Here is a 14140-nt window from a genome sequence, read left to right on the forward strand (position 1 = left end):
CTTGCTGCTGCTCACTCTTTCAGTCTGCACCACCTTTTAAGAGCTGTAACACTCGCCGTGAAGGTCCGCGGCCTCATCTTGAAGTCAGTGAGACTATGAACCCACCAGAAGGAAGAAACTCTGGACACATCTGAAGGAATAAACTCCAGACACACCATCTTTAAGAGCTGTGACACTCACCACAAAGGTCCGTGGCTTCATTCTTGAAGTCAGCAAGACCAAGAACCCACCAGAAGGAACCAACTCTGGACACAGCAGGACATGAGACTTCTAGTGCTCACTCAGAATCATTTCTGCACCAACCATGGCCATCTTTATGGAGCTCAGTACCAAAGCCAAGATGCCCATTGTGGGCCTGGGCACTTGGAAGTCTCCTCTCGGCAAAGTGAAAGAAGTGGTGAAGGTGGTCATTGATGCAGGATATCACCACAATGACTGTGCCTATGTCTATCAGAATGAACATGAGGTGGGGGAAGCTATCCAAGAGAAGATCCAAGAGAAGGCTGTAAAGCAGGAGGACCTCTTCATCATCAACAAGTTGTGGCCCACTTTCTTTGAGAGACCCCTTGTGAGGAAAGCCTTTGAGAAGATCCTCAAGGATCTGAAGCTGAGCTATCTGGACGTCTATCTTATTCACTGGCACAGGGATACAAGTCTGGGGATGATTTTTTCCCCAAAGATGATAAAGGTAATATGACCGGTGGAAAAGCAATGTTCTTGGATGCCTGGAAGGCCATGGAGGAGCTGGTGGATGAGGGGCTGGTGAAAGCCCTTAGGGTCTCCAATTTCAACCACTTCCAGATAGAGAGGCTCTTGAACAAACCTGGACTGAAATATGAACCAGTGACTAACCAGGTTGAGTGTCACCCATACCTCACGCAGGAGAAACTGATCCAGTAATGCCACTCCAAGGGCATCACCATTATGGCCTACAGCCCGCTAGGCTCTCCGGATAGACCTTGGGCCAAGCCAGAGGACCCTTCCCTGCTGGAGGATCCCAAGATTAAGGAGATTGCTGCAAAGCACAAAAAACCACAGCCCAGGTTCTGATCCGTTTCCATATCCAGAGGAATGTGATTGTGATCCCCAGGTCTGTGACACCAGCACGCATTGTTGAGAACATTCAGGTCTTTGACTTTAAATTGAATGATGAGGAGATGGCAACCATACTCAGCTTCAACAGAAACTGGAGGGCCTGTAACATGTTGCAATCCTCTCATTTGGAGGACTATCCCTTCGATGCAGAATATTGAGGTTGAATCTCGTGGTGAGATTACACAGGGGATTCTCTTTCTTCACTGAAGTGTGACATCTCCACTCAAGTCCTATTTTAGCCAAGCTTATCTGAGATCACAGTGAACTTCGTCCTGTTGTAGGCCAGAATCAAGGTGCTGTTTTAGACATTTATTTCTGTATGTTCAACTAGGATCAGAAAATCACAGAAAAGCATGGCTTGAACAGGCAAATGACAGTTTTTTCCACTTATCTGATCTGAACAAATGTTTGTCAAGCACCAGAAACTCTGCCAACACTGAGGATGTAAAGATAAATAATAATAAATAATGATTGTAAAAAAAAAATTGATAGTCTGCTAGCTAGACTAATGAAAAAGAAGAGAGAGAAGAATCAAATAGACACAATAAAAAATGATGAAGGAGATATCACCAATGACTCCACAGAAATACAACCAACCATCAGAGAATACTATAAACACCTCTACGCAAATAAACTAGAAAATCTAGAAGAAATTGATAAATTCCTGGACACATACACCATCTCAAGACTAAACCAAGAAGAATTCGAATCCCTGAATAGACCAATAACAAGTTCTGAAATTGAGGCAGTAATAAATAGCTACCAACCAAAAAAAAAAAAAAAAAAGCCCAGGACCAGATAGATTTACAGCCAAATTCGACCAGAGGTTCAAAGAGGAGCAGGTACCATTCCTTCTGAAATTATTCCAGACAACTGAAAAGGAGGGACTTTTCTCTAACTCATTTTATGAGGCCAGCATCATCCTGATACCAAAACCTGGCACAGATACAACAAAAAAAGAAAATTTCAGGCCAATATCCCTGATGAACATTGATGCAAAAGTCCTCAGTAAAATATTGGCAAACCAAATCCAGCAGCACATCAAAAAGGTTATCCACCATGATCAAGTCAGCTTTATCCCTGGGATGCAAGGCTGGTTCAACATACACAAATCAATAAATGTAATTCATCACATAAACAGAACTAAAGACAAAAGCCACGCAATTATCTCAACAGATGCAGAAAAGGCCTTTGATAAAATTTAACATCCCTTCATGTTAACAACTCTCAATAAACAAGGAATTGATGGAACACATCTCAAAATATTAACAGCCATTTCTGACAAACCCACAGCCAATATCATATTAAATAGGCAAAAGCTAGAAGCATTCCCCTTGAAACCTGGCACAAAACAAGGATGCCCTCTCTCTTTCTCACCACTCCTATTCAACATAGTATGGAAGTTCTGGCCAGGGCAATCAGGCAAGAGAAGGAAATAAAAGGTATTCAAATAGGAAGAGAGGAAGTTAAACTGTCTCTGCAGACAACATAATCCTATATTTAGAAAATCCCATTGTCTCAGCCCAAAAGCTCCTTAAGCTGATAAGCAGCTTCAGCAAAGTCTCAGGATACAAAATCAATGTGCAAAAATCACAAGCATTCCTATACACCAACAATAGACAAACAGCCAGCCAAATCATGAGTGAACTCCCATTCACAACTGCTACAAATAAAATACTTAGGAATACAGCTAAAAAGGGATGTGAAGGACCTCTTCAAGGAGAACTACAAACCACTGCTCAATGAAATAAGACAAGACACAAACAAATGGAAAAACATTCCATGGTCATGGATAGGGAGAATCAATATCATGAAAATGGCCATACTACCCAAAGTAATTTATAGATTCAATGCTATTCCCACTAAACTACCATTGGTGTTTTTCACAAAATTAGAAAAAAACTACTTTAAAATTCTTATGGAACCAAAAAAGACCCCATATAGCCAAGACAATCCTAAGCAAAAAGAACAAAACTGGAGGCATCATGTTACCCAACTTCAAACTATACTGCAAGGCAATAGTAACCAAAACAGCATAGAACCGGTACCAAAACAGACACATAGACCAATGGAGCAGAATAGAGATCTCAGAAATAAGGCCATACATCTACAATCATCTGATATTTAACAAACCTGATAAAAACAAGCAATGGGGAAAGGATTCCCTATTTAATAAATGGTGCTGGGAAAATTGGCTAGCCACATGCAGAAAATTGAAACTGGACCCTTTCTTTATAATTCATACAAAAATTAACTAAAGATGGATTAAAGACTTAAATGTAAAACCAAACACTATAGAAACCCTAGAAAAAAATCTAGGCAATACCATTCAGGACATAAACAAAGATTTCATGACAAAACATCAAAAGCAATTGCAACGAAAGCAAAAATTGACAAATAGGACCTAATTAAATGAAAGAGCTTCTGCACAGCAAAAGAAACTATCATCACAGTGAACAGACAACCTATGGAATGGGAGAAAATGTTTGCAATCTATCCCACTGACAAAGGTCTACTATCCAGAATCTACAAGGAACTTAAACAAATTTACAAGAAAACAACAAAAAACCCCATCAAAAATTAGGCAAAGGACATGAACAGACACTTCTCAAAAGAAGACATTTACATGGCCAAGAAACTTATGAAAAAAAGCTCAACATTATTGATCATTAGAGAAATGCAAATCAAAACCACAATGAGATACCATCTCATGAGTCAGAATGGCAATTATTATAAAGTGAAGAAACAACAGATGCTGGCAAGGCTGTGGAGGAACAGGAATGCTTTTACACTGTTGGTGAGAATGTAAATTAGTTCAACAATTGTGGAAGACAGTGTGGTGATTCCTCAGGGATCTAGAACCAGAAATACCATTTAACCCAGCAATCCCATTACTGAGTATATACCCAAAGGAATATAAATCATTCTATTATAAAGATACATGCACACATATGTTTATTGCAGCACTATTCACAATAGCAAAGACATGGAATCAACCCAACTGTCCATCAGTGATGGACTGGATAAAGAAAATGTGGTACATATACACCATGGAATGTTCTTCAGCCATAAAAAGGAACAAGATCGTGACCTTTGCAGGGACATGGATGGAGCTAGAAGCCATTATTTTCAGCAAACTAACACAGGAACAGAAAACCAAATACCGCACGTACAAGTGGGAGCTGAATAATGAGAACACATGGACACAGGGAGGGAAACAACACGCACTGGAGCCTACTGGGGGGGCGTTGGGAGGGAGAGCATCAGGATAAACAGCTAATGCATGTGGGGCTTAACACCTAGGTGATGGGTTGATAGGTACAGCAAACCACCATGGCACATGTTTACCTATGTAACAAACCTGCATATCATGCAAATGTATCCCAGAACTTAAAATAAAATGAAATTTAAAAAAAGAAGGAATCAAACTAGACCCCTATCTCTCACCATACACAAAAATCAAATCAAAATGGATAAAAGACTTAAGTCTAAGACCTGAAACTATGAAACTAGTGTTAATAGAAGAAAACATTGGGGAAATGTGCCAGGACATTGGTCTGGGCAAGATTTTCTGTGTAAGACCTCAAAAGCACAGGCAACCAAAGCAAAAAAGACAACTGGGATTTTATCAAGATAAAAGTCTTCTGTACATCAGAGGAAACAATCAACAAAGTGCAAAAATAACCCACAGAACGGGGGGAAAGATCTGCCAACTACCCATCTGACAAAGGATTAATAATCAGAGTATATAAGGAGCTCAAACAACTCAATGGAGGAAAAAAAAGACAATAATCTGATCAGAAAATGGGCAAAAGAGCTGAACAGACATTTCTCAAAAGAATACACACATGGCTGCACATGGTGTCTCAAGCCTGTAATCTCAGCACTTAGGGAGGCTGACATGGGAGGATCAACTGAGGACAGAAGTTTGAGACCAGCCTGGAAAATATAGCAAGACCCTATCTCTACAAAACAAAAAAATTAAAAAATTACCCATGCCTGTAGTAGTCCTAGCTACTTAGGAGGCTGAGGCGAGAGGATCACTTGAGCCCAAGAGTTCAAGGCCACAGTGACCTATGATCACTCCACTGCACTCCAGCCTGGGTGACAGGGTGAGACCTTATCTTTTAAAAATAAATAAATAAATAAATAAAAATTTAAAAAAAAAGATGATGATATACAAATAGCAATGGGTGTATGAAAAAATGCTCAATATCACTAACCGTCAGAGAAATGCATATCAAAACTACAATGAGATATCATCTCACCCCAGTTTAAATGGTTCTTATAAAAAAGACAAGCAATAACTGATGCTGGCAAGGATGTAAAGAAAGGGAAACCATTATACACGATTGGCAAGAATGTAAATTAGTATAGCCACTACGGAAAACAGTATGGAGGTTCCTCAAAAGACTAAAAATAGAACTACCATATGATCCAGCAATTCCACTACTGGGTATATATCTGAAAGAAAGAAAATCAGCAGGGCATGGTAGCTCATGCCTGTAATCCCAGCACTTTGGGAGGCTGAGGCAGATGGATCATTTGAGGTCAGGAGTTTGAGACCAGCCTGGCCAACATGGTAAAACCCCATCTCTACTAAAAATACAAAAACTAGCCAGGTGTGGTGGCACACGCCTGTGATCCCAGTTACTCATGAGGCTGAGTCAGGAGAATCACTTGAACCAGGGAGGCGGAGGTTGCAATGAGCGGAGATCGCACCATTGCACTCCAGCCTGGGAGACAAAAGTGAGTCTCTGTCTCAAAAAAAAAGAAAGAAAGAAAAGAAAGAAAATCAATATGCCAAAAAGATATATGCACTCCCATGTTTATCAAAGCACTATTCACAATAGCCAAAATATGGAATTGATCTAAATGCTCATCAATGGAAGAATGGATAAAGAAAAAGTGGTATAAATATTATCCAGCCATAAAAAAGAATGAAATCCTGTCATTTGCAGCAACATGTATGGAACTGAAGTTCATTATCTTGGGTGAAATAAGCCAAGCACAGAAAGACAGATATTGCATGTTCTCACTCATATGTGGGAGGTAAAACAGTAGATCTTATGAAGATAGAGAGTAGACTGGTGGTTACCAGAGGCCGGGTAGGGTGGGGGGAACAGGGAGATGAAAAGAAGATGGTTAACGGGTACATATTTACACCTATTCAATAGTTTAATAGAAGAAATAAGACCTAGTTTTTAGAGAGATCAGTAGGGTGTCTATAGTCTACAGTAGTCTATTGTACATTTCAAAAAAGCTAGAAGAGAATAATTCAAATGTTTCTAGCATAAAAAAGACAAATATTTAAGGTGATGGATATCCTAACTACACCGATTTAATATTTACAAATCATGTATTAAATTATCATATGTACCTCAAAACAATGTACATCTATTATGCATCAATAAAAATAAATAATTTTTTAAAAGGGAAGTAACAATATTTTCAAAACACTAAAAAATAAACGAAGTAGCAATACATGCTATAACATGGATAAACCTTGCAAAGGTGCTAAGAGAAAAAAATGGACACAAAAAGCCACATATTGTATAATTCTATTTACATAAAATGTAATAGATAAACAGAATATAGAGACAGAAAGCAGATTAGTGATTGCAGGGGCTGAGGAAAGTGGGAAGTGAAGAGTGGTTGCTTAATGAGTACAAGTTTTCCTCTTGGGCAGATGAAAATGCTCTGGAATATACAGTAGTGACATTAACACAATCTTATGAATGTAATGGAAACCACTGAATCACACACTTGAATGGTTAAAATGGTGAATTTTACATCAATATAACAAAAGTAGAAAAATTACCATATACACAGTTACAGCTATGTAAAAATATATATATAAGTGTAGGGGAAAGGACTAAAAGAATAGTTTTTAAAAGACTTAGGTGGGTTGAGGTTTTTTTCTATTTCTCAAACTTTTTATTAACATTATATTGTTTTCACAATAAAAAAAGGATAATTATCATATATTGAGTACCTACTACATATTAAGCACTGTGCTAGGCATTTTGAATCAAGAGTGTTTTCCAGCCTGCTGGGTAAACAGAAAACATCTGACAGAAACATGGAAGACAGCAAAGGTATCTAGTTCTAGGGGGAAAAACTGAATGCCTTAGTTATCTATTGCTGTATGACAAACTATCCCTAAACATGGCAGCTTTAAACAATAAATATTTAGCAAATATCTCTGTGTATTTAAAGGCATGGGCATAGATGAGCTCTCTAAGCTCAGCGTGGTGGTTAATTTTACGTATCAGCTTGACTGGGCTAACGGATGCTGTGATGGTTAATACTGTCAACTTGATTGGATTGAAGGATGCAAAGTATTGTTCCTGGGTGTGTCTGTGAGGGTGATGTCAAAGGAGATAAACATTTGAGTCAGTGGACTGGGAGAGGCAGACACACCCTCACTCTGGGTGGGCACCATCTAATCAGCTGCCAATTCGGCTAGAATAAAACAGGCAGAAGTTGGAAAGAGCAGACTTGCTGAGCGTTCCGACCTTCACCTTTCTCCTGTGTTGGATGCTTCCTGCCCTCGAACATCAGACTCAAAGTTCTTCAGCTTTTGGACTCTTAGACTTACACCAGTGGTTTGCCAGGGGCTCTGGGGCCTTTGGCCACAGACTGAAGGCTGTTGCACTGTCAGCTTCCCTACTTTTGAGGTTTTGGGACTCAGAGTAATCCACCACTGGCTTCCTTACTCCTCAACCTGCAGACAGCCTATCGTGGGACTTTACCTTCTGATCGTGTGAGTCAATTCTCCTTAATAAACTCCCTTTAATATATACGTCTATCCTATTAGTTCTGTCCCCCTGATTAATACAGGTGTCCAGATATCTGGTAAAATGTTATCTATGGGTGTGTTTGTGAGGTTATCTCCAGAAGAGACAAACATCGGCATCAGTAGACTGAGTAAAGAAGACTACCCTCACCAATGCAGGCAGGCAGTATCCAATCCACTGAGGGCCTAAATTGAACAAAAAGGCAGAGGAAGGGCAAATTCTTTCTCTCTCTTACTAAGCTGAGACATCCATCTTTTCCTGCCCCCAGACATCAGCATTCTTGGTTTTTGAGCTTTCAGACCCGAACTGAACTATACCACCAGTATTCCTGGTTCTCCAGCTTGCGGATGGCAGATCTTGAGACTTCTCAGCCTCCTTAACCACATAAAGTAATTCCTATAATAAATTTCCTCATGTGTATATGTATACACACACACACACAGACACACACACGCACACACACACACATATATATATACACACACACACACATATATCTTAGCGACTGTGTTTCTCTAGGGAACCCTGACTAATACAGTCAAGGAAAAAGACTTGGTTTTCCTATATAATTTAATAGCCCCCCCAAAAAAATAAGAACTAGTAAAAGGGATGACAGTATCTTGTAAAGAAATAAAATGGTGCTATAATTATAATTCCTTAAAGTTACAAGATGGGTGGTCTGCGGATCTAATTGTGCCCCAATTATAATCCCAATACATTGATCATAGCTGTATTTTAATGTAATCCTTAAAATTGTCCATTTCAGTTGCCTTCATAAAAACCCCACTACATCAACCCCATATATAAAGCTTGTCCATAGAGTTTTATAGGGAATCAATTCAATTCTATAAATAACTGGGTATTTCATTCTTAATAAGCTTATTCTGCCCTTCAACATCTGATTTGGTTTAAAAAAATAGATTAAGATGTCTTTGGTAAGCCCAGATCTCTGCTATTACAAAGTCAAAGAAAACTACTTTTTTGAGAATTTGAGGTTGAATACTACACTGGCATCACACATTTAAGAAAAGAAGACCCCATCCTTCTTGATTCTTCTTCTTACTTCTTAATTGGCCATGGCATTAAGAGACTGCTTAGGTAGGAAAATCCTGTAAGTAAGCTGCCCTAGTGCTAACTAGGATATGTCTTCAATCTTCTTCAAACATGTATGTATAAGTACCACAGTGACTAAAATCCAACCCACAATTAATTGCTGAAGCTTTAAAAGTACGGTTATTTGCAATGCAGCAATTCCTTGATAATTATTTCCATCACTTTTCACAATACCTTTAATTTACTGACTAAATCTTAATGAAGTTTTTATTGACAATAATTTCATAATTTTCTTTGTCCAATTTGTACTAAGTCCTCTCATATATGGTATCCAAAACATATACCTAGAGTTATTCTCCAATTCATATAAAATTACAGAAAAGAAATCCTAATTAGTGGCAAAGCCTCTAAAACTCTGCAGTTTTGTCAAACCTATTCCTTTTGAGTGAAGTGCAAAAGCACACAAGGCAGCTAAGTTAAAATTACCATACTTTTATCACCTCTTGTTGGTTACTACGTGTTTTGTGTGAAATTTTCATAATACAATTGTGTAAAAGAAAGAACAAGGATTTGGGGTCTGATTGGCCTAGCCTGAATTGTGTGGTAGGCAAAAATCTAAGATGTCCCCAAGATTCCTGCCCCTGCTGTTACACTCCCTAAATAATCCCCTTCACTTGTGCAGGACTTGTGAATATAATAATCACTTTCATAATTGCATTCTATTATATAAAACTCCATTGTAGCAGACTACAGAGGAATTATTGTGCTGACCTTGAAGAAGCAAACTACCATGTTGTGGAAACAGCCACACGGCAAGGAAAAAAGTGGGTAGCCCATAGGAACTGAAAATGCCCCTCTACTGACAACCAGAAAGTCTTACAATCATAGGAGCTGAATTCTGCCAACAACTAGTTATCTTAGAAGAGGACCCCAAACCTCAGATGAGATTGCAGCCCCAGTCACCACCTTGAGACCTGATGAGACCCTAAGCAAAGAACCCAGTCAACACATAACCACACTCCTCACCTACAGAAACTCTGAGGTAATAAATTTGTGTTGTTTTAAGCCACTAAGTTTATGGTTCTTTCTTATGCAGCAATAGAAAACAAATACAATCACATGCCCACTCCTTGGCCAGAGGAGGGTGGGATACCTTGATTGACAGACAAAGTAAGGTTTCATCCAATGGCAGAGGGGTGGTGCCCCTTAAGTACAATTAAGGTGTCAGTATCAGTTGGGAGGATAGATATTGGAATAAAGAACAAAAATTACCCATCACAACACATTCATTATCTGACATCTCATATGCCTTCAACATTCAACTCATGACTCTTCCCTACTGGAGGCATTGTCTACTGCCATCTACACATCTCAATTTATATGCTATTGTGCCAGAGACTAACAAATAATACATGAGGGCAACAAAATGAGTGAGAACACTAAGCTAATATTACAAGTTACACCCCTGTCTGCCAATACACTCATGTGTCGCTTAATGATATGTTCTGAAAAATCCATCCTTAGATGATTTCATCATTGTGCAAACATTATAGAGTGTACTTACACTAACCTAGATGGTATGGACTACCACACACTTAGTCTATATAATACAGCCCATGGGGTCCCCAACTGGTACCGGTCCGTGGCCTGTTAGGAACCAGGCCACACAGTAGGAGGTGAGCGGGTGAGAGAGTGAAGCTTCATCTGTATTTACAGTCATTCCCCATTGCTCACATTACCGCCTGAGCTCCACCTCCTGTCAGATCAGCATTAGATTCTCATAGGAGCATGAACCCTACTGTAAAGTGCACAACTTACTGTGATGTAGGTTGTGTGTTCCTTATGAGAATCTAATGCCTGATGATCTGTCACTGCCTCCCATCACCCCCAGATGGGACCGTCTAGTTGCAGGAAAACAAGCTCAGGGCTCCCACTTATTCTACATTATGGTGAGCTGTGTATTTCATTATATATTCCAATGTAATAATAATAGAAATAAAGTACACAATAAATGTAATGCGCTTAAATCATCCCAAAACCATACCATGGAAAATTATCTTCCACAAAACTGGTCTCTGGTGCCAAAAAGGTTGGCGACCACTGGAGTAGCCTATTGCTCCTAGACTACAAACCTGTACAGCATATTCAGTAGGCAACTGTAACACAATAGTGTTTGTGTATATAAATATATCTATCTAAACATAGAAAAGACACAGTGAAAATACAGTATTAAAGTTTTACGGGACTGCTGCTATATATGTGGTCCACCATTGACCCAAATGTCGTTATGAGGCGCATGACTGTAATTAGCTATGTGAACTTGGGCAAGCTATTCATGGGCCACAGTTTCCTGCCTGTAGATGAAGAGATTGGAATAACTTTAATGATTCTTCCAGCATTAAACTTCTATGATTTTATAAAATGCTCCCAAAACCATCAAAATAATTTAAAATAAATTTCTGATTTGCTATAAAAGAACAAAGAAATGCCATACTGCTCCCAATCACATGCCCTGTTCCTCCCAGTATTCTGTCTGCCTCTGAACATGGCACCAAGAAAGGTTTTCTGAGAAAGCCAAAACATATTTGCCTTCCACACCCAAATTAGCTTAATTGAAACCGCCACATAAAAGAACAGAAACACGGGCCGGGCGTGATGGTTCATGCCTGTGATTCACTCGGGAGGCCGAGGCGGGCAGATCACGAGGTCAGGAGATTGAAACCATCCTGGCTAACACAGTGAAACCCTATCTCTACTAAAAATACAAAAAATTAGCCAGGCATGGTGGCAGGTGCCTGTAGTCCCAGCTACTCGGGAGGCTGAGACAGGAGAATAGCATGAAACCACGAGGCGGAGCTTGCAGTGAGCCGAGATTGTGCCACTGCACTCTAACCTGGGCAACAGAGCAAGACTCCATCAAAAAAAAAAAAAAAAAAAGAACAGAAACAGGGAGTGGCAGGGAGGAGATCATCAGGATCACCACTGGACCTTTACCAACTGAAATTTGCATATGGTTGCAAAACAATTTTTATGATATTATTGTCATGAATTAGGAACACATGAATTTTACTTCTGTATTCCTAACTTGCCACTCACTGCATTAAATGACAATGCTAAAGACCTAAGGTTGGAGCCAAAAGAACTCATTTGGATTTGAAAATTCACACTTTTGGGGGGGGGTGGGAAATCAACAATTTTGATCTCTTGGCTCATTCTAGCACTATGATAAATCAGCAAAAAAAAAAAAAAAGATTATTTCACTGTTTTAAAAGCCTACAATAACTCAAACAAGCTAAAAGTTAAATGTTAAATATAGGTATTTTCCTGGAAATGTTGCAAAGACATTTTAATCACAACTGTTCTCACAAAACACACAATAACTTTATAATCGATTATTTTCCCCATAGTCTTGCTTTCCCCTCCCCCCCCCCAAAAAAAGCCCTCTCAAAGTAAAAACTTTTATTGAGCAATGTTAGCCATAATCAATTCCCATTACTGTCAAGCTTTTAAGCGAGTGAAGAGGATTCTTTAAAGGGGAAGGGAAGGTTATGGAAGAAAAGGAGCTTTGAGTAAACATTATCATCATTCAATTGCACAGAAGGAAAGATAAAAAGGGCTTCAAGATCAAAATACAACGAGTAAAATTACGTAAGGTTAAATTCTAAGTTATCACAGGGCATAGGTAAGGGTGGAGACCACCCCTCACATTGTCTTATGCCCAATTTCTGCCTCCAAAGAAAGAAGTAAAAACTAAAAGGCAGAAATGAAATCCACAGGCAGACAGCCCGGTGCCACACCCTGGCTCTGGTAGTTAAAGATCAACCCCTGACCTAATCAGTTATGTTATCTATAGATTAGGGACATTGTATAGAAAAGCACTGTCCTATTCTGTTCTATTCTAATTACCGGTATATGCAGCCCCCAGTCACGTACCCGCTGCTTGCCCAATTTATCACGACCCTCTCACGTGGACCCCCTTAAGAGTTGTAAGCCCTTAAGTGGGCCAGGAATTGCTCACTCGGGGATCTCGGTTTTTCAGACGTAAGTCTTGCTGATGCTCCCAGCCAAATAAAGCGCTTCCTCCTTTAACTTGGTGTCCAAGGAGTTTTGTCTGCAGCTCGTCCTGCTACATAGGTACAATCTAAGAACAAGATTTAAAAAACAAAAATGTAGTTCTTGGACAATATCTATTGGAAAAATTGCAAGTGAATTTTGTGTTTACGATAAAATTCATGCCTGGCAATGTTGGGAATTACTTTGTTCACATGCAGTATTCATAGAGAAAATGGGATCCCTCCTGTAGCTGTGCCAAAATAAAAAATATATATAAAATTCCTAAAAGAACAATCTCGGACAAAATTTATCCTTACAAGTCTCAAATAATCTGCTCTCTTCCACAATTAAATGGGTGTAGACAGTCAGCACCATAATTTGGTTTCGAGAAACGGTATGGAAGGTCTCAAGAAAAGTTACACACCTTATCAAGCGGAGTCACTTAACATAGAGGCTTCCAAAGGTCGAGTTGCCTTCCTGCCTTATTATGAAATGTACCATTATGAGAAGGGCAGTGGGGTTTCCATGAACACTCCTAGAAACTCAAACTAGTAAAAGGCCTTCTGTTACTTTTCTCAAATTGCCCATCAACAGAACTTGGCGCTTCTGTGGCGCCACGTGACAAGGGCTGCGCATGCGCTCTGGAATCAGCCGCGCCCACCCGCGGCACAACCCCGGGCCTCAGTGCCCTGAGGTAGGCGAAGACAGCACAGACCTCGCTTCTCAGGGCTTTAACGAAATAACGCGGGTAAAGCTCCTAGGGCAGAAGCCACACAGAACACCAGAAGGCATTAATGGCATTTAAAGGTATTCAATGCAGACTAATGCGCAGAACTTGGTTCTCAGACCACGTCCGCGGCCACCCCTCTCCTGAGAGAGCAGAGAGCACACTTGCGGCCCGACGGTCTCCCAGTTGAGCTCGGCAATGAAGGGATCACTGGGGATTTAAAAAATGGGAGACGGCTGCTTGGGCAGAAGCCCGAGGGGGCTGGGAAGGGGGAGGGACGAGCCCACAGGCAGCATCCCGACACCTCACTCTTCCAGCCTCAATGCGCAGAAGGAAGTGTTCTGAAGGCGACGCCCCCAGTCTTGGCGGGAAACGCCGTAGAAGACGCTTCTCTCGCAGAAATGCCAAATTT

General features: G+C 40.0%; 1 pseudogene; it reads left to right on the forward strand.

The window, feature by feature from the left end:
* The first annotated feature begins 304 nt into the window (after positions 1-304).
* LOC100607641 lies at positions 305-1303 on the forward strand (annotated as a pseudogene).
* Positions 1304-14140: the final 12837 nt, after the last annotated feature.

This window comes from Nomascus leucogenys, chromosome 18 (assembly GCF_006542625.1).
Source record: "Nomascus leucogenys isolate Asia chromosome 18, Asia_NLE_v1, whole genome shotgun sequence".
Taxonomy (NCBI): domain Eukaryota; kingdom Metazoa; phylum Chordata; class Mammalia; order Primates; family Hylobatidae; genus Nomascus; species Nomascus leucogenys.